Genomic DNA, 24,365 nt, shown 5'->3' with positions numbered 1-24,365 from the left:
CATATCAAAGAGCTGTTCTCTTCTCATTGTGCACAAATTCTTAATTGATTGGAGCTCAAAATAGACAAACTGACAAACAGGAAAGAGTAATAAGCCAAATTATTGACCATCTCTTGCCCAGCAGAGACAAGGTCTTTATAAACCATCCATCCATTTACAGAGATCACTAATGGCCAGACCAAAAGCTCACCCTAGAATCCAAGCAAGTACTCAAAATAATCACAATCATTTTCTTACCATACTATTAATGGACAAGAGTCTGGAACATAGGGCAAGTAAGATTCACTATTGGGTCCCCAGGTCGTCAGTCAAGAAGGGAACAGAGGTCTAAGTGCTGGTTATTTGGGTGGAGTAAATGATGACCAGATGGAGAGGCCCAAAGCCAACCAAGTCATGACACCAAACTGTCAAAGACAAAATGTGCTGGACAATTAAGGAGATGAGTTTATTTATGCAATTGAAATAAGGAGAACATCCATTAATGAGGAATCACAAGGAAAAGGAAGGGTATCTAGGGTTTCATAGAATGATATCACAGAATAAGTCACATGGGGAGGGGAGGGGTTCTTTGCCTTTAGCTGTTTTCTGAAACACAAAAGGGTGGGGATTTCAGAAAATTAAAGAGTAGAAGGATTTCAGAAAACAAAAAGATAAGAGGATTTTTTTTAACTCTTACTGTTTCTTCAAGTATAGGGCTCAAAGTAAGCCATAGTTATTATTTTAATGGCTTTTGACTTTGGCATCATACCACAATGATCACTGTAATCCATTATAAGATGGATTTTTTTTTACTATAATACTTTTTTACCATTTATAAGTCAAACACTAATATTTAAAGGTGCTTTATCTTTTAAAAATAAAACTTCAGGCCTAACTGGTTTGGCTCAGTGGATAGAGCATCGGCCTGCGGACTGAAAGGTCCCAGGTTCGATTCCTGTCAAGGGCATGTACCTTAGTTGTGGGCACATCCCCAGTAGGGGGTGTGCAGGAGGCAGCTGATAGATGTTTCTAACTCTCTATCCCTCTCCCTTTCTCTCTGTAAAAAAAATCAATAAAATATATTTTAAATAAATAAAAATAAAACTTCAGACAGAGTCAGCAGCATCCCCGCTCACTTAATTGGCTGCATGGAAGGAAATAGCTTATGCAAAGGCATTTGTGAACTTCAGGGCACTGAGAGTTGGTTCACATGGAGAGAGTGTGAAGTGAGGAGGACCAGGGAAAAGTGAGTCCAGAGGGATGGCTAAGGGCAGGTGTGGAGGGCCCTTGAGGCCTCTCTCACAGTTAGAACCCAGTCTAGAGGGATGAGTGAAGGGTTTGGAATTAGGGGTGTGATGCCACCTTGCTAAGAGCCTGATCCTTGTGGTCAAACTCTCTGGCTTTGGATCCAGATGTTGCCACCCACAGGCTCTATGATTTTGAGCAACGTAACCACCGTGCACTTCAGTTGTCAAATAATGTGAAGAGCATCTGTTTTGGAATTTTGTAATATAATATAAGTACTCGGAATTATTTCTGGCATATAGAATTAGCTATCTTGACTACCAGGACCTCAATTGTTACTACTTTTTTATGCTCTTTTGGGCTAAGTGTTACTCTCTGAGGGCACTGACAAGCAGACCTCCAATATTCCCCTGTAGAAGTGGCTCAGGGGCCCCAGTCTGGTTGGATGTTGAGGGGTGGGTAAGGTCTTGACTTGATATAACTGCATAACTGCATAGCTATATAGGCAAGAGTGACTAAAGTCAATTGATCAAATTAAATAATTTTTGGAGATTGGGATGTGGGTAAAGTCTGGCCAGTGCCACCCTTATTGTGTTGGGTGGGCAGGAAATAAGCCTGACTAAGTGCTATGGCAATGGCTTGCACTGTATAGCTCCAGGAAACTTCTTTTTACATCAGTGTCTTCCCAGTGGCCCTGCAGTGAATGTGGGGAATGCAGGTCAAATGAGCAGGCAGAAGACTGAGGGCCTAAATACTGTATGTCTGAGGCTTGGAGTGCACAGAAAGTCACAAAGCAAAAGCAAAGCTTTGAGTGTGTTTATCAAAGTGTGTCATCAAAATATGGGAGATTCAAAGAAGAGCAACAACTCAGCTTCCTCATAAGAACAGACACACAAAAGTAGATTTTAAGATTCTTTTTTTGTTTGTGTTTAAACAGTTCAACATATTTTAAAAGCAAACGTACAGGAACAGCACAGAAGACAGAGCATTAAAAACTTGTACTTGCAGCCCAGGGCGGTGTAGTAGCTCAGCTGGTTGGGCATCACCTGGTGCTCTGAAAGGTTGCCGGTTCAATTCCCAGTCAGGGCACATGCCCGGGTTGCCCATGGTTGAGCCAAATTTTTGTCTAGAAAAACTTAGCAGGCTTATTTATATTGTTATACAGTTGAAACTTGCTCAATGAAACATTTTGACTTACATGAATGCTTTATGTCCCCGCATTTATATTTAAAAATTCACACACAAATGAAAATGGAAAACCTGCCTATACCTGATTTCTATCCCCTATTTCCCACATGCCGTCATATATTTAGGTACCTTTTGAACCCATGGAATGAAAATACCTGATGTTCAGAACTACCTATAACAGGAAGAAGAGAATGTTTCCCATCACAGTGGATTCTTTTTTTTTTTTAATATATTTTATTGATATTTTACAGAGAGGAAGGGAGAGGGATAGAGAGCTAGAAACATCGATGAGAGAGAAACATCGATCAGCTGCCTCCTGCACACCTCCCCCTGGAGATATGCCTGCAACCAAGGTACATGCCCTTGACCGGAATCGAACCCGGGACCCTTCAGTCCGCAGGCTGACGCTCTTTCCACTGAGCCAAACCGGTTTCGGCACAGTGGATTCTTAAGCATGTGTTCCACCTCGCGGTATACTGGCTAGATGTCTTTGGCATAGTCGTTACACGTTTGGCATTGGCAGCACACAGGTTTGGTGTCTTCAAAAAGGCCAACCAGACAGTCCTCACTTACCCCTGCAGAGTCCCAATAGCTGCACTCTGGGAGGCAGATCTGTTTTAAGTCCTGATCAATTTCTCACACCAGATGCTGGAAGGGAAGTTTGCTAAGTACCATGGTACCACGCCTGTAACGATGTGTTTTCTTCACTCTCCAGTAGAGGGCACACTCTTACCAAAGAGGGCTGTAATAATCAGTTGATTTCTTGGTGTTTTACCGCTGGTGGATTGGGGGGCAGTCTGCTTTATATGAGCCATGGTATAGGGACCTCGTTACTTACCCCCCTTCTCCTTGGGCTAGAGTTCGGCAAGCTAGAGACAGCGCTGGGGTTAGAGGGCGATGGTAGCTGCCAATTTTAAGATTCTCGTTTGACGCAGAGATTGTTCCAAAACTTTCCTTAGCAATGCCAACTTGATTTGCTTCTAATTCTCAGCCCTGGTGAGCTGGTGAATTATTATAGAGCATAAGGTCTCTCAAATTACTGTGCAAGAGCCTGCTGGCTCCAGACAAGGGCCACCAGCATGTTCAAAGCCAATTCCGCCCCCAACCCCACTCAAGAATAGGACACATCTGAGAGAAAGGAGGCAGGGACTACCATCTCTTGAATTCATACAAACAAAATACCCATTCTTTTCATAATTGACATGGATGCAATTCATAGACTGAAACATTAGGATGAAATGTCACACACAACTCACCCCTCAGCTCCTTCAGCTGAAGAGAGGACAAAGGAAAACACAGAACCCCGGACAATTATGGCAGAAGCATCCATATAAAATTGCCTCTTTCCAGGTTCATTTGGGTAGTGTCACAGTTTGCTTTGCAGCAGGGTCGAGCTTTGCTTCCTGGGGCAGAAATGTTTTGCACAAATGGATTGTTCGTACTGCAGGGAGTTGAAGTTTACTCAATCACTGTGAGAGCCATGGCTTTCAGAGTTTTTGACCGTGACCCAGTGTAAGAAATGTACTTTGTATTATGACCCAGAGCACACATCTATAACGGGAGCAAGGTTTTCATGGTGTAAACACTCCCAGCATGGCTCATTACTAGCTATCAGCCTGGTGCCCTTGAACCGCTGAATATGGACTTGAGAAGAGGTGCACACAATTGGCTGTCAGCACACAGCTGTCACACACACAGAACAGCAACAACAACGACAGCAATTATTCAGCCTGCTGAGCTGGGAAACCCTCTCTAATCTGTAAATTCGTAGAAGACCACCACCCAACATCAGTCAATGCCTGAAGGTGTTCTTTACAGAATGTCCAGGTCTTCCGTGGGCCTCTCTCAGTAGACACACCCTTTTATAATTTAGTCTTCTGTTGGGGATTTTCCAGGACAGGTGGGCCCCCTAGTTTGTCACCGCCTTCTCTGATTTTATTCTAATCCCTCTTTGCTTCAGCCCAGATGATATTTTTCTTGGAAGCAGTTTTCACAAAGCACCAAAAAAAAAAAAAAAAAAAAAAAAAAAGATTAAGTTTGCTACCTAAAGAGTGAAGGGTGTGTGTGTGTGTTAAAATTTACATTACTCTAGGTATTCAAAACAAGTGGAATGGACAATGGTAGTTTTCCCGTAGGCCTTAAGTTATTGTGCAATAGAAGAATTGCTGAATAACAAACCGCCCTACAAGTCAGTGGCATTCAACAATGAGCATTTATTTCTGACATCTGAGCATAAGCCCATTAGATTCTGCCCTTGCTTAACTGGGCTTAATTTGCTGTTTGTGGAGCTGCTGGAGGCTGCACTCTGAACTGGGTGTGGGTGGGGCAGCTTTCTCCACACAGCCCTGGCCATCTCCTGGGCCATGGGCCAGCAAGATGGGAGCATTCCTTCTCCTGCCAATGGCAATAGCTCACAACCCAGGAGGAAGTCTGATGTGGGCTGAATGTGAAACTTCAGGGGCAGAAGCACACTGTGGTAAACTGAATGAGGATCCTCCCAAATACTGACAGTCTAATCCCTGGAACCTGTGAATGTTGCCTTATACGCAGAAGGGCCTTTGCACCTATGATTAATGTTTCTTAGATGGGAGGTTACCCTGGATTATCTATGTGGGCCTAAATATAATCGCAAGGATCCTTATAAGACAGAGGCAAGAAGGTCAGAGCAGAAGGTGATGTGGTGACAGGAGCAAAGGCTGGAGTGATGAGACAGGCAAGGGGTGCGCAGCCTCCACAGCCGGAAGAGGCCAGGAACAGATTTGCCCCAGGCCTTCCCGAAGGACCAGCTCTGCTGACACCTTGATTTTAGCCCCTTAAGATTCACTTTGGACTTCTGACCTCCAGAACTGTAAGATAATAAGTTTGCAGTTATTTGTTACAGCTGCAATTGGAGACTAATGTCAGGCTAGTAATACAATCTTATGTGGGATTAAAGCTAGCTTCCATTTTTTTTACGAGTATGCTTATTATTATTTTTTTTTAATATATTTTATTGATTTTTTACAGAGAGGAAGGGAGAGGGATAGAAAGCTAGAAACATCGATGAGAGAGAAACATCGATCAGCTGCCTCCTGCACACCCCCCACTGGGGATGTGCCCGCAGCCAAGGTACATGCCCTTGACCGGAATCGAACCCGGGACCCCTCAGTCCGCAGGCTGACGCTCTATCCATTGAGCCAAACCGGTTTCGGCTATGCTTATTATTTTTAAGGTATGTCCCGAGTGAACATTTGGCATTCTCAAATGTGATTTGACCCCATATTGTGACCAATTTGTCTTTCAAAAGAAGGTATCTTTGCTTTAAAGATGAAAAGTCAGTGAGTGATATGTTCCAAAAAACTGAAATTTCATATAAGCAACTGTAAACACAGCTTTAAAAATTATACATGATGGAGCACAATTTTTACTGTAGGAGAGTTGGGGGTCTCCATAGGGAATTTTGCAGTTACATGTGCCCCTCCATCCTCCTCAGTTTTGCTGGTGAGAAGCCAGGAAGTCATTATAAACATAGAAAAGATGGGGATGGAGAAGGAGGAAAGAAAGGGAGCTGGGGACCTCGGAGCAAGACGCTCTGGAACAGCAGTGTGGTATGATCAGGTATGTAGAGGGAGAAAGGGGAGATATATATATATATATATATATATATATATATATATATATTGCTGTAAATTGTATAAATGTATTTGGATCCTCTTTAAAGTTTTCAAGAACTGCAGAGTAAGGATATAAGCGACATGGGGATGTCTTCTGATTGTTGGAAGATACATAGCACATATCTAGAATGTTATTTGAATCCTTCCTCAAGGTTACTTTATCATTTAGGAATGCTTTACTTTGCAGGTGTTAGAATAGTGGACCAATAATACCTTAACAAGGAAGGATTTGTTTTCCTCATATTCAAGGAGCCTGGAGGTACATAGTGTGGGAATAATTCCTCAGGGATCCAGAGCTCTTTTCATCTTGTACTGAATCAGAGTGGCTTTTAAGCTTAGGCTTATGTCTTGCTTGAATGATGGCTGCTGCTGTTCCAGGCATCACGACCCCATTCAAAGGCAGGAAGGACAGGGCGGCCAAGGTGAGGACCTATCTTCGGCTACCTTTCTATTAAAAGGGAACAAATGATCTTTCCCAGAATCCCTCAGTAGACTCTCCCTTAGATCTCATTGACCAAGACTAGGTTACATGCTGTCCCATCTACTTGTAGAGTTGAGGTGGAAAAAGCAAGAATCTGGTTTCCCATACCCTGTAGTCAAATGTAGACAGAGAATGAGACAGGGAATGGCTTTGGATGGCCATCCAGCGGTGTCTGCTGCAAGTACCCAGTCTCCTTTGTATTCAAGGGGCTCCAGACTGGTGGGCAGCAGCTTTGGGAACTCAGCGAGGGCCACAACTCTTTGTCCCGAGGTCGAATCTCCAGAGAAAAGCCAAAACTGTCGGCATTCCTCTCACAGTGGACTTCGCAGTGCTGAGGCAAATACGCGTCTCCTGGGCTGCCTGGTAGAATTTGCTATAGGAATGGATAAGTAGGTCAACACTTGATAAGTCTATTGGATCATTTTCCTAAGTTCTTGGATTCCTTCCTCTCAGAATATGAAGGTATCTGGCATCTCCCTTTATCAGAACTTCAGCACAGGCTTTCAAGGCCGACTCTAGAACCAGGCTATCTGATTTGAATATCAGCTTTACCACTTACAAGCTGCATGTGGGAAGTTGTTGAACTAAGTTCCTCAGCTTCCTCTTTTATAAGTAAGGTAATAATACATACCTCAAAGCATATTCTTAGGATTAAATACCTTATACTATAAAAGCATGTGAAACAGTGCTTGGCACCTAGTAAGGGCTCTGTTGGTGCCAGCTAGCATTGTTATTTACGCTGGCCCCCGTGAGTCTAGGTTTCAGTAGCCAACTGAGTAGTGCTGCTCCTACTGGTCAAATGAGCCTGGAATTTTGGTAACTGCCTCCATACCAATAGAGTCAGCCAGATCTAAAGCATGTTTTTCCTTCTTTGGTCTAGAATTCTCAGAATCCCTCACCACATGTATTCCCCAGATTTTTGCTTTTATAAATTAGCAGAAACTCACAATTCCTGTGATGGGTAAGTCTTCTCCTCCAGGGTTTGTCTTTTCAACTGGTCTCCTGAGGCGTGTTAGGAACCTCATCACTGCCTTCCTTTGGCAGGGAGGCCAACACCGGGCTTCAGGGGTGTGGACTACATTAAGTCAGCTGATTGCTCATCTCTCCATTTAGTCCTCAGGGTCCTATTCTGGTCTAGTCAGTGCCCTCGGTTTCAAATAAGAGAATGTTTAAGCTGTGAGTTTAAGTGATTTTGTAATTCAGCAACCCACAAGGTTAAACTTCATTTTTAGTTTTTACCTATTTTAGTCCCCAGCTGCTAAGGGAGAAAAAATATGTTGTTGTTTGTCTGTTTTAGAACTCATAGGAAATCCCTGGTATGCATGTGCTTTGAGCTGAGGACTTGGGAATTTGAGCTAAGATATAAGGAGTTAGAGCTCATCAATTCTCTTTCTTTAAGCTGTCCAATTCCATAAAACGAAACAGTCTTACTCCTATCCTCCTCAGCTGCTACTTAGTCTCTCCAATGCTTAATTTCAATGGCTAGTTCATTTTAGGTGATAATTTAATATTTTGCTACTGTATGCCACTGGCTACCTGCATCAAAACGCTTTAGTCTGATTAAGGCTAGGTTTTCAACCCCCAGCCTTAATCAGACTATATAACCCATCCATGATTTCTTCTGTTTCCCTGCGGACTTGTGCCTCTTGATTCTAATGCAAGCATGTCAAACTCAAAGGCTAACACGGGCCAAATAAATGAGGCATGCAGCCCCTGCGCCTTGAGTTTGACATGCTTGTTCTAATGTATCAGGCAACTTAACTACAAGCAACAAAAACTTACTCTGACTGATTTGAGAAGAAAAGGGATTTATTTAAAGCCAAGGTGGAGTCAGGCTCAGAGGCGCATGCATTTGGAAACAACTTCTAAAATCATGTTGTAGTACTGGGAAGGTGAAGACACACTGCCCCTGCCACCATAAAGTAGACACCTCAGCTGACATTATCAACACCATGCATCAGTCCCTGGATACCACTCTAGCAATGCTGTCCTAAAAACGCCATCACCCACCTTCACCATCAGAGGCTTTACCTTCCACCAGATTACATAGTAAATAATTCCCAAGCCAGAAGAGATTTCCGGTCCTGGGCAGGAAAAATACAATTCATTTGTTTATTTCACAGGAAACCTGCTCTAAAACAGAACCCCCTGGGTCCCAGCTTTATTAGATTTACACACAATTGTCATTTTGTTGCTTGCTTATAATTTTCCTACAATTTGAATAGGTCCAAAAATGTGGTTTGTGTATAGAACGTTAAATATCCTTCTTCGTTCCTAGTGTACTCTTTCAGAGTGGTTTCTGTCCTGAAGTTCATCTCTTCCTGGTCTCCTGTGGTGGGAAGCATAGGATAGTGGGAAGATTTTAGGCTCTGGAGTCAGGAAATCTTTGGAGTCAATCCTGACTCTGGCCCTAAATAACGGTGCTTATCAGTGGGCATATTGCCTAACTTTTAAAAGTCTTGGTTTATTATTTAGAAATGGGTATAGTAAAATCTGCTCTAAGAGTTGTTATGAGAAGAATATAATTCACATGGAGCTTAGTAAGAGATGCTGAGAAACAATGGACTTGATTGAGTGGACACAGTTATGCTTTGCCAGTTTGTAATAGAGCAGTTATCTGAAGCAGTTAAAAATGGAGAGAAGTGGAACAGACTTAGCAATACCAACAGTCACTGATACACTGCTGCAAAGTAACCCCAAATATCCTTCTTCTAGTAACCTAACACCTGTTCAGAAGGGATGGAAATGTTAAAAGATGAATCACTGTTTACCAGGTAAGCATGACCATGACCGTCAGCTGCCAGGGCTTTCCTTATTGAAATCCCACTGTGTTATTTCTTACCCTCTAAGCTGGTGATGAATTCTCTCTTGAGAGGAAATGATGAAATATACAAATCCATCCCAGTAAGCATCTTTATGTCTACAAGAAGTGTCCTTTAGCAATTATTACTATAAATTAAAATCTTAACTCTGGAGCAGAGGTTGGGTGGGACATGCTAGGAGGCAGCGGCACCTCTGCTGGAGTTATCTGGGCTGAGCAAGGATTGCCAGGACCCAGCCGTGGGTCTCCAGGGTGTCTTTACAGCCTGTGGCCTGCACGCCCAGGTGTGCAGGTGTCCTTTAAAGCCTTGTCCCAGGCCTGATTTTGAGTTGATCCTGCCCTTGAACTCTGTAGACTAAGGTGACTGTGGATGTGTAGTTTCATCTTTTGTGTGTGGCAAATGATGAAGCCAACTATCTCAGATTTTGAAATGGTTTTGAAAAATGAGGAAGATGAGAAAAGTGAATTTTTCCATCCATTGCAATTAGTTTGGGATCCACTGTCACTTGCTCTCTAAAGCATAACTCACCAGAGTGTGTGAGGAGAAACCAAGATGGCGGCATAGGTAAACACCTAAACTGCTGCCTCGCACAACAATTTCAAAACTACAACTAAAAGACAGGACGGACACCATCCAGAACCACAGGAAAGCAGGCTGAGTGAAAATTATACAACTAGAAGGAAGGAGAAAAGCTCACAGAGAATTGGAGGTACGGCAAAGGGGCTTTGTGCGCGCAGAGAGGAAGGGCGGCTGAGAGCTTGGCTGACTTCCTCTGGCGGAAGGGGGAAGGAAGCCTCGGACCGCGAGCTGGGAAAGGCAGAAGTCTGAAGGCGCACACGGGCCAGTGCGCACAAAGGCTGCGGAGGTAGCCATAGGCTTTCCCTAGTGAAAGGGAGTCAGAGGATCCTGACTGAGCCCCAGTTCTGACTGCAGTGAACCCCGGTTCCAGGCGAGCCCCTGGGGACCCACGCTCTTGTAGGGGGAGTCTGGACTCTCGGGCGGAGACTCAGGAGCCGGGGAAGGCGGAGGACTGAAAGTGCGCACACGCGCCGCGCCGGTGCGCACAAAGGCTGCGGGGGTCGCCACAGGCTTTCCCTAGTGGAGGGGAGTCAGAGGATTCTGACTGCACCGAGCCCCAGTTCTGACTGCAGTGAACCCCAGTTCCAGGCGAGCCCCTGGGGACCCACGCTCTTGTGGGGGGGAGTCTGGACTCTCAGGCGGAGACTCGAGCTGGGGAAGGCGGAGGACTGAAAGCGCACATGCGCGCAGGGGCGGGGCTGACAGGAAGCCAAGACTGAGACTCCACCCCATCCAAGCTGAGCACAGAGGCTATTGCAATTTGGCAAGTCTAATCCTATAAGGCTGTCTCCAGCACCGGGCTTCTCCCAGCATAGACACAGCTGATCCTTACAGCCAACTGGCCCGGAGGTCAATTCTTCCCAGTGATACCAACAACAATAAAGACTTAATTACAACAAGGCTGTACACACAGTCCACAAAGGGGTGCACCAAGAGTGTCCACCTCAGGTTAACTGGGGAAGCAGACCCACTGGGCCATATTGGAAACCTAGCACAAATATCTACCCTACCAACTCAGGGATTCAGTGAAAATGCGGGGTCAAAGAATCAGATCACAAACGAAAGAAATGGAGGAAAACAAACGACTGGATATAGAATTCAAAACCACCGTTATAAGACTTTTTAAGAATATCCTAGAAAAGGCCGATAAATATAACGAGACCCTCGAAGATATGAAAAAGGACCAACTAGAAATTAAACATACACTGACTGAAATAAAAAATATTATACAGAGACCCAGAAACAGAATAGAGGAACACAAGAATCAAGTCAAAGAATTGAAATACAAAGAAGCAAAAAACACTCAACCGAAAAAGCAAAAAGCAAAAAAAAAAATCCAAAAAGTTGAAGATAATGTAAGAAGACTCTGGGACAACTTCAAGCGTACCAACATCAGAATTATGGGGGTGCCAGAAGAAGAGAGAGAGCAAGATACTGAAAACCTATTTGAAGAAATAATGACCGAAAACTTCCCCCACCTGGTGAAAGAAATAGACTTACAAGTCCAGGAAGCCCACAGAACCCCAAACAAAAGGAATCCAAAGAGGACCACACCAAGACACATCATAATTAAAATGCCAAGAGCAAAAGACAAAGAGAGAATATTAAAAGCAGCAAGAGAAAAACAGTCAATTACCTACAAGGGAGCACCCATACGACTGTCAGCTGACTTCTCAACAGAAACTATGCAGGCCAGACGGGAGTGGCAAGAAATTTTCAATGTGATGAATAGCAAGAACCTACAACCAAGATTACTCTACCCAGCAAAGCTATCATTCAGAATTGAAGGGCAGATAAAGAGCTTCACAGATAAGAAAAAGCTGAAGGAGTTCATCACCACCAAACCAGTACTATATGAAATGCTGAAAGGTATTCTTAAAGAAGAGGAAGAAGAAAAAAGTAAAGAGAAAAAATTATGAACAACAAATACATATCTATCAACAAGCCAACCTAAAAATCAAGTGAATTAAAAACCTGAGGAGCAGAATAATCTGGTGAATATAATAGAATCAGGGGCATAGAAAGGGAGTGGGCTGATAATTCTCAGGGGGAAAGGGGTATGGGGGGGTTCATAAAGAGAATGGACAAAAATCATACACCTATGGATGAGGACAGTGGGGGGGAGGTAAGGGCAGAAGGTGGGGTGGGAAAGGGGTGGAGGGGAGCTATGGGGGGAAAAAGGAGAAATAATTGTAATAATCTGAATAAAGATTTATTTAAAAAAAAAAATAAAAAAAAATAAAGCATAACTCACCAGTGAAAAATGCTCAGCCTGTATGTAAAGCTTCAATTTAAAAAGTAGCTGCCCTTGAAGATGAATGAAATTTTCTAGGCTCTCACACTGTTGTAATTGTGGAAATGCAGGAACTGAAAAACAGTACAAATTCGGCTCCTTTGGAATGACGGGCCTGGTGGTTTGGGACAGAGCCATCATCAAGGACTGTTGAACTGAGTGTCAAGCCAGATCCATTTTCAAATCCAGTACTTCCCTCTCCTTCCCCTCTTGTACTTCCAGTACTTCCTTCAAATCCAGTACTTCCCTCTCCTGTGCCCCCTGTTTTCTCCTCTGCAGCCTGCATGCTCTCCTCTTGAAAAGCCAGGATTTAATAATATTTGTGACTCAGATAATTCAGCAACTGAAATGAAAAAAATCACCAGGTGCTAGTAAGACCAATTATAGTCATCATTCAAAAAATCAGAAAAACAAAGATGTTCCAAACATGTTGGATATTTTAAAGGATGTGAATGATATTACACTTCAAGTTATTGAATGGTCACCTGGAGGCAGACTCATTCACATGAGGAAAATGCATAGTTCACATTGAGATACAGTGTCTGTAACATCCCAGGCACTTCAGCAGGAATTCGCATTCCAAGAAGACAGTTCCCTTGAGAACTGTCTTGGGTGTCTTCTCCATTTTCTGGTCCAGAAACTTCAAAGTTTGGACATCACATTTCACAGTCAGAAGGACAGGGAACTAAAAGAAGACTGACAAACACAAAAGGTGCTGTGCCCAAGGTGTGAACAATGCAAGTGGTACTTACACTTACAGAAATATGCCGCGTGACTTCCACTACATTTTAATCTTCTGTTAATGAAATTGAATGAAGTCTGTACACCAGGATGTATTAGTGCAGAGGTCTGAAAGGCTTGACTCTTAATAATACTTGTCTCTGGTTTTGGAAGATCCAGCAGTTAACTGGTTACTGATGATAATTAGGTATATTGATTTTTTTTTTTTTATGTATGGTAATGTTACTGAAAGCTGAATAAACACATTGAATGCTTTTCCTAAGAGCAACATAGTAAATGACTTAATGTTTCTTATAAGAAAATAGTTGGGTCTTACTCTAAGGTAACAGAAACAATTTTAACGGATTAAAAAATTAAGTAAGCTAAGTCTGTATTATACCAATCAACAAATGATAGTATGTTTAAGTTTCTTTAAAAACAATTTAATAAAGAAGTTATGAGATCCTAGTTTAAGAGCCTTTGGATCTTTTCAAATTTGGTAGTGATCTGGTTAACTGGCCTTCAGGACCTATGAGATTTTCAAAGAATATATTTTTTTCATTAAGATAGTCATAGTTTGAATCATTTAGGTTCAGCCTCCTAAAAATTCTTCCTGAAAGTGGTAAAGAATTATTCTTGGAAAGTGATTTGATAAATGCTAGTATTTAAAGAATCTTTTTCATAAGTTTTGCCTGTACTTGCTATATAAATATCTATGCCTATAATTATATTACTTTTGTTCCTTATTACATTTTGGCTGTTCCTTTGTAAACAGAATGTAAAATAAAATGTGCATTTGTAAATTGAAAACAAATAAAATCTTGATTCTGTAAGAAAAACAATTGAGATAGTATTAATTTCCCTCAAAGACATTGCAAGTATATTATTTATACAAATAAATGGTATATATAATACAAACATATTTGTATTATATGAAATACGTAAAATGTGTGTACATGTGAATATTATATTTTTATACTTTCTCTATATACACATACACATTCATAAAAATCCTGAAATAATAATCATCTGCAATGTCTTCTATAGCAGTGGGTCTACAAAGTATAAATAATTGACATCTTTCAGAAATCTGTAGGCAACCAGGTGGTACAAGTATTAACCATCCATGGGACTTGGCTTCAAAGCAAATTAATTAGGATCAGAATCTGTACCTTCTTTATCCAAAGCACAGAAAGTCCTGACCACCAGATGTCACCATTCTTCTATTTCCCTCCCAATGCCAGAAGAGTTAGAGACAGTATTTTCTTCCAAGGGACCGAGGGAAATACGTGCCTCCCAAAATTCCGGGATTTCACCAAAAGGTCTTATTAAGAGGAATCCTTCTGCCCATGCAGATTTCCTGTGGTTCTAGGGCATCACCTGGACAGTTTCTGGCAGCTGAGGATCCAACTGGCTGATAATTTGGGGCCCATCTGATCAGAAAATGTTAAAGCCACTTCCTCCAGTTTGAAGTTAAAGGTAGACTGACTTGCTGTGCCTGGAGCTAGCTCAACAGAAGAGAGACCACAGGGTGTTTCCTACTAAGATCCTGGAGTCAGGAGACTTCCCTAATTAGCTAGGTGGCTTGAGAGCTCACTTACAAAAAGAGGGAGTTGGACTAAGTCATTTCTAGGGTCCCAAAATTCCATGATTCTTTGTTTTTAAATCTTCTGCTTGGGGGGGGGGGGGAGGTGTGAGGAAGGTCAGCAGGGTGGGGTGACCTAAGTTCAAGAAAGATGACCCCAGGGAGGACAGTGAAATGGGGATGGAAAAATCCTGCAGGGAACAAAAGGGAAAGTTTTACATAAACTCTCATACAGTAACCTGACATAGTGACTGGAACATGGCCTGCAACTTGCTGGGGTTAGAAACCTTGTCATTTTCACCCCTAAGTAACCCACCAGGCCACTCTCCTTGTATTCTAATACCTTTAACAATGATCTGTAATGCTTAGTGATGTAAATGTACACATTCTCTCTCCTGGGCTTGGCTGGATTTAATGTCATGTCAGTCAATGTTCTTTGTGGTGCTTTCAGGACATGGGATGTGTTTTATTTCTTTTTTGAATTTACTACACTACAACGTTTAGCTAGCCTGTCTACAGTAGTCATAAAATTTAGGGGTGGGAGTGGGGGAGAGAAAGAGAAATGGAATTCATTTATTGAGCATCTACTATATGCTAGGTGTTGCTAAGTACTTTACATTTATTTTATTTCTTCAAAATAACCACACACACACACACACACACACACACACACACACACACAAAACGCACGAAGCTAAATTCATATAGTTAAGTGGCTTGCCCAAGGTCACCAAAACCAAGTGTCAGAAACTCACGCTGCTTCATTTAACCCATTGTACCAGGGTAGAAAGGCTCAGGGCATGTCTGAGATGATTGAGCTCACAGTCTCCCCTCCATGGCTTCACTGCTTAGAGGCCTGGACTGCACCACTCTGGGGAACGCAGTGCCTATTAGCATTTGCACACTGCCCGTAACCTTGCTAGAATATTATTTATGGCCGGGATCAAACTGTCTCTCTCATTTCTTCCTCCCTCTGGGCTGCGGAACAGTAAGGTTGGTAGAAGTCCTCTCCAACAGGGTTGATAGTTTGTAGACGGCCCCTGAGCGGCTAGGGCGTTTCGAATTGGCTGAGCGCTCCGCCGGGGAGGGCGGGAGTTTGCCCAGCGTCCCTGGCTGGGATCCCTGCCTTCCAGAGCCGGGAGCCCAGAAGCGGGGAGAAGTTGGAGAGGTCGGGAAAGGGAGGGTTGGGAGAAATTGCGGACCGACCTCAGCCCTGGTCGGCCGAGCTTCGGAGGAGTGTCTGCCGCGTCTGGGGCGAGTGTGGCTGCGCCGTGCGCAGCCCCGCCAGGGCTGGGAGTTTGCAGACCATCCCTGCCGTCACCAGCTCCGCGGCGGCCCTGCGGCTCCGGCAGCGGCCGCGGTGGCCCCAGGCGCGATCCAGCCCTGGTAGCTGCACAGCAGACTCTGGGCGCCTCAACTCCGTGCTCCACTCTGCCTAGGGCCCTGCGGGGACGGCGAGTGGTGGGTGCTCCCGGCTGCTGCCCGACAAGGAGGTGAGAACCACTGGGTCGGGGCGATCGCGTGGAAACTCGCCATCCCCGCGGGAAGATGCACGCAGAGCGGAGCGCGGAGGGCACGGGGAGCTGGGCGCGGGCGGAGAGAGCCCGTGCCTAAGGTGGCGCAGCCTGGGGCTTTGCGCGCCGCCCCGCTGCCGCTTGCGTGGGTGCCCGGGCCACTGCCGCTCTGCGGGACCGGGAGTGAAGCCGGGGACGCGCCTTGAGGCGCCCACTTGTCCGTGGCAACCCGTTTCCAGGGGAGGCTGCAGGCCCCCAGGACCCATGGAGAAGCGGCTTGTGGGCTTTTCAAGGGACCCGTGGGGAAGCGGCTTGTGGGCTTTTCAAGGGATTGTCCAGAGGAGGCTTCGGTTGTGCGGGCCGGAGACGAGCTGCTGGAGATGGCAGATGGGCGTCGGACCGCGGAGGAGCTTTGGTGGGGTTATGCTGGGGGTGTGGGCCGGCTGGGGTCCCCCGGTCCTGGGCGCTCTGGGTGGCTCAGCCACCGGCGAGTGAGGAGGAAGAAGGGAGGCTGGCCCCGGGCCCCATGGGAAGCGGGATGCGGCGGGCGGGCGCTCTGGTCCGGGAGAGCAGGGTCCAGTGGTACCCCCAGCCCTTGGGGACGGCCGGCGGCCCGCGTTCCCGCCCGCGCTCAGGGCCAGCCTGCCTGGCCGGAGAGGCTACGGGCAGCGGGGAGTCCACACCCGCGCACACACTCCCGAGAGCATGCTCAGTGCGGGCCTGGGAACTTCCTGCCCAGTCTCGAGCGGCCCTGGCCCCCACTCCCGCCCGCTGCTCGCAAAGTTGGGGGCGGTGGGTGCTGGATTCGGGGGCGCGGCCCCCGCCTGTCGCCCTTTGGCGTCCTGGTTCCGGGCATCGCCTTTGCCCGGCCCGCGGCGCTTCTCTCTTCCGCCGCCCCCGCGGCTGGGAACAGAGGCGCGGATGTCATCCCCGCTCCCCGAGGCCAGGTCGCAGGCCGGGTAGCCAGAGGCCTGGTGGTGCGGCCGCCTGCCAGGTGGACCCGCTCGCGGTGCGCTCTCCACGCGCACGGACCCCGTGCAGTAAGCAGACTGTGTGGAAGGGGGTGTGAGCGCGGGGCCCTTGGCGCACTACTCGCTGTCACGTCACACACAAAGCCTTGGTTTCATAGCTACCGCGCGGTAAAAGGAAGAGGTGCCGTTTGCATAGTCCAGCCGCTTTTGGAGCACCACCAGGGTGCTAGGTGCTTGGGTGATGCAGGAACAAGGCGTCGCATATGGTTTTCAGAGATGCCAGAGGCGAAGTTTAGGGCTCAGTACTCCTGGCACTTACTGCGAGCCCCGGCCCTGGGCTGATGCTGGTGTCTGCACTGGGCTCTGGTAGACCAGTTAGGGAAGGCCGGGCACTTATGAGGCTGTGAAGTTGGGGAGGAGAAAGCTGAGGTTTGTGTGGGATTTGGGTGGGATGGCAACACTGCACTTGGAAACACTTGAAGCCAAGTGTTAGAGGCAGGAAATCGTTCTAAAGAGGCAAGTGGGAAACTGGCACCCTAAATTTTTTGGCAGTTAGGATGAGAGCAAAGCTCCCCTGTCTAGAGGTCTTTTAACTTTTCTCTAGTTATCAAGTTGAAGTCCATGTAGTCACCCAGAAGCATAGAGGCCTGAGAAATGAGCTGATGCAGGACAGGGAAGGGGGTGACCTTTGCCCTTTTTAGTGACTGGCCAAAGAGGAAAAGGAAGCTGCTTTGCTCCTTTGTTCCAGCCTGCCTTCCGGGATCTAGGTGACTTGTGACTGGAGTCATTAGGAGAAAGGAGTCTGCAGTCTGGGTTTGGGGCTTTACCAGGCCAGAGTCCGCCTGTGGTCCCAGGCCAGGGGCTCTTCAGGATCAGATCTGGATGCACACTGACATTTAACATGACTTTTCCTAATGCTCCACATGGCTTGGGATTTAAGTCACTGCAGAGTCACTCTCACATTGATTTTAGCAGGGGATAGGCAGAGATGTCAAGAAAATTGCAAAGAGCAGTCATTAGTAAGATGGGTTGGAAAGTTCGTGTCCCTTCGTACTCTGTGGTCATCCCGGCAGGGAGTTTCCTTGCTCCTTCCCAAGAGGAGTGGGGACTCATTTTTATCCCCTTCTCTTCTGTGTCTTGTCCTTCTGGCTCTAGGAAGATGGTGAGTGGTTGGGGATGGTATTCAGTGTTGGTGTGATTATAGTAGGTCTCAGAAAAGCATGTGCTAGCAGGAGTGTTGTCTCTGGGGGTTTGTCATGGTGGATGTCAAAGTTTGGGGAAGGATCCTGGTGTCAGGCGAACAATTAACGGACAGTCTTGGCTGAAGGAAGGTGTATGTGATCCAGAATTCAGGAACTTAAAAAAGAAATCATTTTCTAGTTGGGAGAGAGTGCCACGTGGGTGATGGTTGAGAGGTTTGGGTCAGAAATGAATTTGGTACTTGTCAGTGCAAGTTTTACTAGGTTGCCTTTAAAGTTCATACTTGCTTTGAAGTATAGAGTCCCTCTTTAATAGTCAGAATACGAGTCAGATCTCCCCATCTTCTTAGAGTTCCTAACCTAAGCCTTGTCCCTATGCTCTCTTGCATCCTGCGTCAACATCAAAAATCCATGCACAGATGCGGTGACCTCTGTGCCAGCTGCGGGTGTCCTCACTGAGTGTTTATTGCGCAGCCGCCGTGCTGGTGCTGGGTATAAAGATGTCCTTTTTCAAAATTACCTCCTCACTTTTAATTTATCTGACCTTCTCTTCAGTGTGTTATCGCAAACTAATAGCTCTTGGAAAGCCGCCAAGGTGGGTCCCAGGAGCCTCAATACTGTAACCGTGTTTTCAGCTGGAAGAGTTGGGACTTGAGCCGTGTTTGCCCATTTGTGCAGTTTTATTTATTTACTTGTTTTTTTCATTGCCACAATTAAGTGTATCCTTCCTCGACTTCCTCACATTTGGAAGGCTGTATGTGTGCATGAGTGGGGTTGCTGTTTCTTCAGAATCCTCCAGCTCTCTTGTCTGAACACATGACCCTTTGGAAAGAAAACAGGCCTTTCTGCTGAGCCTTTCAGCCTCAAAAGTCAGGAGGGGCAAGGAGGATAAACTGTGTGGCTGGATTTGGTGGGAGCAGTTCTCCCTGTAAACTGGCAGCCCCATTGCCATGCCTGTGTTTGTGCCTTCAGGACCTTGATCCCAGCTGGGGCGGGAACCTAGGATTTTTTCCATCCTGTTCCCCATGAACTTAGGAGTGGGGTTATCCAAGTACTTAGTTACTTGTCAGAGTGAAGTACTGGTGTTTGCAATGGAGTTACTTACAAAAAAGTCAAGGTTATCCCTAGAATAATAACAGCCTTACTTATTTGCATCCCTGTGAGATTTTTGTGGCTGGCCCTTGAGGGAATGTGTGCCGCCCACCCACTTCTGTCTAAGCGCCTCTTCTTAGTGTTGTAGTTCTGAGCACAGACGGCTGGTAAGTGCTGTCATGCTGGTCAGATGCTTTTTATAAGTATCCTACACAGCACAGTCTTCCACTCTTAACAGTTTGGATCTTTCATGGCTCAGTCTCCCCTTGGGAGTGTGTTGTGTTGGTGATCAGTGTGGAGATTATATGTCTTGGAAAAGAACAGGTGGGCAAGAAATAGATGAAAAAATATATCTTCTATATGTGACATGATTGCAAATGCTTCTTTTGTATTTCATTTACTCCTCACTGCAACATTGAGGTAGATGCTAACGTCATTTCCAGTTTCTACTTAGAGAGACTGAAACATTAGGAGTTTATGAAACCTGGTCAGGGTCACACACAGCTCGCAAGTGGCAGGGAGAGGATTCAAGCCCAGCTGGTGTAGGTCCAGGGCCCATGTTAGCAGGACTATGCGTAGTTGTTAAAGCTAGGAAACTCACCCTGCACTAGCCAGCGCCTTTTTCCAGTTAAAGCCAAGAGAAGCCTTAGACATGCAGGGGCTGGAAGGGACTTGAGGACTATCCCTCCGGATCCTTGCTCTTTGTAGCCGAGGTCATGGAGGTGCAGGAAGGAAGAAGGACTTGCTCCAAGTCTCACCAGCAGAAAGCAGTGGGAATGCTGGGCCTCAATTCTGACCCTTGGTCCCACAGGAACAATTGATAGCAAACTGGTAACAGATATGCGCCTGCTTTGTTTGTAGAGTGGAGCCAGGGAGAGAATGTGATGGCCTTTGGTATCTGTCCTTCCCACTCCTAGAACCCTTGGAATCTGGTGGGGAGTGAGGGGTGTGTCCAAGTTCCCTCACTATCCCCAAATGGGAGAGTCTAAGCAACTTTTGTGCCTTTGAGTGAGGTGTTCCCTATTTTATGCCATTTTATAAGTTTGACATCTTAAGAATGAGCCCTGGCTGGGTAGCTCATTTGGTTACAGCATCATCCTGATACACCAAGGTTGCAGGCTCAATCTCCCGTCAGGACACATACAAGAAACAATGGATAAATACATAAATAAGTGGAACAACAAATCAATATTTCTCTTTCTCTTTCTAAAAAAAAAAAAAAAAAATCAGTAAACAGACTGTAGTCTGGGATGGACTTTACGTTTCACTCTGAAATTCTTATTTTCTCTCACTCTGTCTCAGTCTTAGGGCCCGTACGTAGTCCCTCTCAGCATTGATTTTCACTCTTTAGGAGAATGGGTTGGGCAAGATGTGCTCTTTCTTAACCATTCCAAAAAAGAGCTGGTGAGGACATTCCCGCAGTGTATGTGGGATCCTGGAAAGATTGCTGAGGCCCTGTAAAATGTTTCTCTGACCACTGGCATCTTCTTGCTTCGTGGAATTTTCCTGTTAGGCATATGGCGAGCACCATTTCCTTCTACTTTATTCCTTCCCTATGACCACATTGCATCAGGCCCATCAGGGCTCACTTGTCCCCAATTCTGAAAGTTTCTGGTTAGAGTCCTTAGCTGCTCAAGGAGGGTAAGCTCTAAGGCAGGGGTGGGCAAACTTTTTGACTCGAGGGCCACAATGGGTTCTTAAACTGGACCGGAGGGCCGGAACAAAAGCATGGATGGAGTGTTTGTGTGAACTAATATAAATTCAAAGTAAAGGAGCGGAGGGGAGAGCAAGAGAACCCTCCGCTCTTTCGGCTCCGCGGGCCAGATAGAACAGCGGAACGGGCTAGATCCGGCCCGCGGGCCTTAGTTTGCCCACGGCTGCTAAGGCCTGCTTATGCCCACACAGAAGAGTCAATTGTTATGAAACAGTATGCAAATGAAGAACACTCATTCAACTAAGACTTTCATGCTAAGACTTCCCTTGGCTTTAACTGGAAAAAGGCGCTGGCTAGTACAGGGTGAGGTTCCTAGCTTTAACAACTACGCTTAGTCCTGCTAACATGGGCCCTGGACCTACACCAGCTGGGCTCGAATCCTCTCCCTGCCACTTGCGAGCTGTGTGTGATCCTGACCAGGTTTCATGACCACTTTGGGCCTCAGTTCTGATGTTGAAAAGTATAGGGAGTGAATGAGCTCTCCCAAGTTCTGTTCAGTCCCCATGCTGTATAACCCTATATATGTGGCAAAAGAGGTGCTGAATACAGAAATAAAATTCCCTCATGCAAAAAAAGAAAAACTGTTCAGGAAAAACTCAAGTTGTTTTCGCTTTTGCTGGCAGAAGAATATAGTTCAAATGCTCACTCAAGAACTAGCCCTCTATTATCACTATCTCTGGGATGTTTATTTTGAATGCCGAGAAATAAAAAGCCTTGCTCCTTACTTCTCAGCCCAGAAATAACCTGCTTCCCCCAGTGAAGCTATTTTTTTCCCTTGGGAAACTGAAATTCAAAAAGCAGAAGATGACCAGGCCGAGGAGTGCTGTGGTTCCATGGCACCGTGCCGGGGGAAAGTGGCTAAGGATTAACACTGCCACAGGCCGCGCCGATTCTGTTAACATACCTGCATCGCTGCTTCACTATGAAACTACTTGAAAGAACAGGGAGTTTGATATCAATCTCCTTGCAGCTGCGTGTGCTTTTTTTAACCATCTGTTATTTTCAGTGCCAACTTTTTATTTACTAGTGTTCATGCTAATGAGTTTTCTAAATGACCAATTCTTTCTCTTTTATAGCTTGTTTAGAAAAGCATTCTCTTTGCCTCATGCTAAGTCTAAGCTCTGCTTTCTTGATATTTCAGTGTGGTGGACATCCCTCACCCCCTCTCCTGTGATTTTTCAGAGCCATCAGGGTTGGAGGCAGCACCGTGGGGATTTGGAGAGGAAGGGGCACTTTCCTCTCCTGCCTCCTCAATAATAATGTTCATCATAGGAGGAGTCCCCAGTCTTCTGTGAGACCTTTGCCAACATAGCTTTAAGCCCCTCTGCCCATGGGGATGGCCTTCCCTTTTTTTTTTACAAAGTTCTCAGCTCCCGTGACTAAGAATGGTACGTTTCCCCCTCCTCCCTTCATGTGATTTCTAACTCTTGTGCTTCTAGATTTAAAGGTGACACTGTTTTGTGGACAGTCCTTCACCGTACATTATTTAGTAGGCACACATGCAGTTATCTTGGGTGAATGTTATCAACTTTTTTCTATAGGTTCACTATTCCTTTTTTGCTATCCTGATGTCCAGGGAGCTCCAGAGAGGGAAAGTTTTTGCTCAGGTTGCTTAAAAAAATACATCTGGCCCCAAGGGCTTCTCAGAAAGGAGTGGAGAGCCCTAGTAGGCACGACTGGAAGCTCCACTGCCTTATATGGGGCCTGACATGGAGTCACAGGATCATCTGGGCAGTGAGGCATTTACTGAAGGTAAACTCCCTCTGGCTGGTGAGGCCTCTGCAGTCGGCTGGCTGTCTTCATGTCGGTCAGCTCAGTGCTCTGTGGTTCTGGTTTCTCTTCTGTCAAATGAGGCATCTCAGCTTCTTCACCTCTGTGGGGTCCCACCAATGTGTCTTCTTGGCTGAGCTCAGCACACTCTTCTGCTCTAGTTTCTCTAATTTGTCCTTAAGAATATTCTTAGGTGTGTTCCCATTCTTGTGGGCCTGTTTGGTTGTGTCTGTTTGGAGTTCTGTTTTTTAAATCTGTGGACTTTTGGTAGACATTTTGTCTTTTCTCCCTCACCCTGGGCATAATTCATGAAGCCTAGCAAATTGGGACTTTGTGTGTGAGTGAGTCTGTGTTTGTGTGTGTGTCCATTTTCACAGACCGTTAGTGCTATTACCTTATTGTGGTATTACCTGCAAAGAAGTGGGCGTGAGCAGAGTTGGAGCTGAAGGTCAGGAGTAGCCATAGTTGAATGAATTCTAGAGAGTTTCTGTGGAAGGATTTTGTTCATATGGCTTTCCCCTCATACATGCTTGGAGAGTGTATGGATAATGATTTTATTGTACTTTCCTATAGACTGCAATAAAGGTTTTCCATGAAAACGAGTTGCTTATCCTATCATGATGCCTTTAGTCTGACTGCCACCATATCCGGAATCAGATACATCTCCCATTTTTCATGCCATGCCTGGCTCATGTTCTCCAAGTTCCAGACTTTTTTTTCCCCCAGACCAGTGGCTTCAAGAGAGACTTTTCTATTTCCTCACTGTCAGTTTTTAGTATAAAGACTACAAAATTACGTAGTTCTTCTGTTATTGCTGTAACAATTAACCACAGACTTCATGGCTTAAAGCAACACGAATTTATTCTATAATTTTGTAGGTTAGAGGTCCAACATGTGTCTACTGGCTAAGATCACGGTTTCCATTTCTTTTGAGACTCTAGGGGAGAATGGGTTTCCTGTCCTTTCCAGCTGATAGAGACCACCTGCATTTATAGGCTCTTGACCATCCTCCAGCGCCCAAACCAACAGCGTTGAGCTGGGTCCTTGTTCCTCTGCCATCAGTTTGGCTCTCTGACCAGAGCCGGAAAAGGTTCTCCGTTCCCCCCCTCCTTTTTCTGTTACCGTTTATTATTAAAAATTAAACAATGATAATTACAATAAATGCATAATTTACAAAAGCCCTATATTTTTTCATAGGATTTATACATACAGGCATTACAGTACTTTCACCTGAAAGACTAAAATTAGATATAAGAACATGAATTGATTTGATGTCTGGATGTATATGAAAAATTAACTGTATAAATGCAAGTGTAAGTTTACATAAATAGAAGAAACATTAAATTCTGAAAAGGTTCCCTGATTTTAAGACTCTTGTGATTAGACTGGGCCCACGCAGATAATCCAGGATAATCTCATCTCGAGGTCTTCAACTTAGTCACATCTGTCCTGTAAGCTGACATCTCCACAGGTTCCGGGGTTTAGGAACTGAGCATCTTGGGGTTCACTTATCTGTCTACCACAGTCCTCAAGACTTTCTTCTTTTTTTTTCTCTCAGTG

The 24,365-nt window shown here is 45.3% G+C and overlaps 1 protein-coding gene and 1 pseudogene across 4 annotated transcripts in view; both read left to right on the top strand.

The window, feature by feature from the left end:
• The first annotated feature begins 5,928 nt into the window (after positions 1–5,928).
• Positions 5,929–15,984, top strand: LOC308248246 (mitochondrial fission regulator 2-like; annotated as a pseudogene). Its single transcript has 3 exons — positions 5,929–6,009; positions 12,192–12,966; positions 15,679–15,984. The product of its transcript is annotated as a mitochondrial fission regulator 2-like (transcript).
• MGAT5 (alpha-1,6-mannosylglycoprotein 6-beta-N-acetylglucosaminyltransferase) overlaps positions 15,677–24,365 on the top strand; it is a 409,267-nt gene continuing 400,578 nt past the window's right edge. For 2 of the 3 annotated variants that reach the window (XM_080670056.1, XM_080670057.1), the window contains exon 1: positions 15,677–16,038. The gene's annotated coding sequence lies outside the window, so the exon portion shown is untranslated. The remainder of the gene's footprint in view (positions 16,039–24,365) is intronic. The other variant, XM_080670058.1, reaches the window with a different exon arrangement.

This window comes from Plecotus auritus (assembly GCF_963455305.1).
Source record: "Plecotus auritus genome assembly, chromosome: 5".
Taxonomy (NCBI): domain Eukaryota; kingdom Metazoa; phylum Chordata; class Mammalia; order Chiroptera; family Vespertilionidae; genus Plecotus; species Plecotus auritus.
Note: the sequence above shows the minus strand (reverse complement) of the source record. Positions and strands in the feature narration are given on the sequence as shown.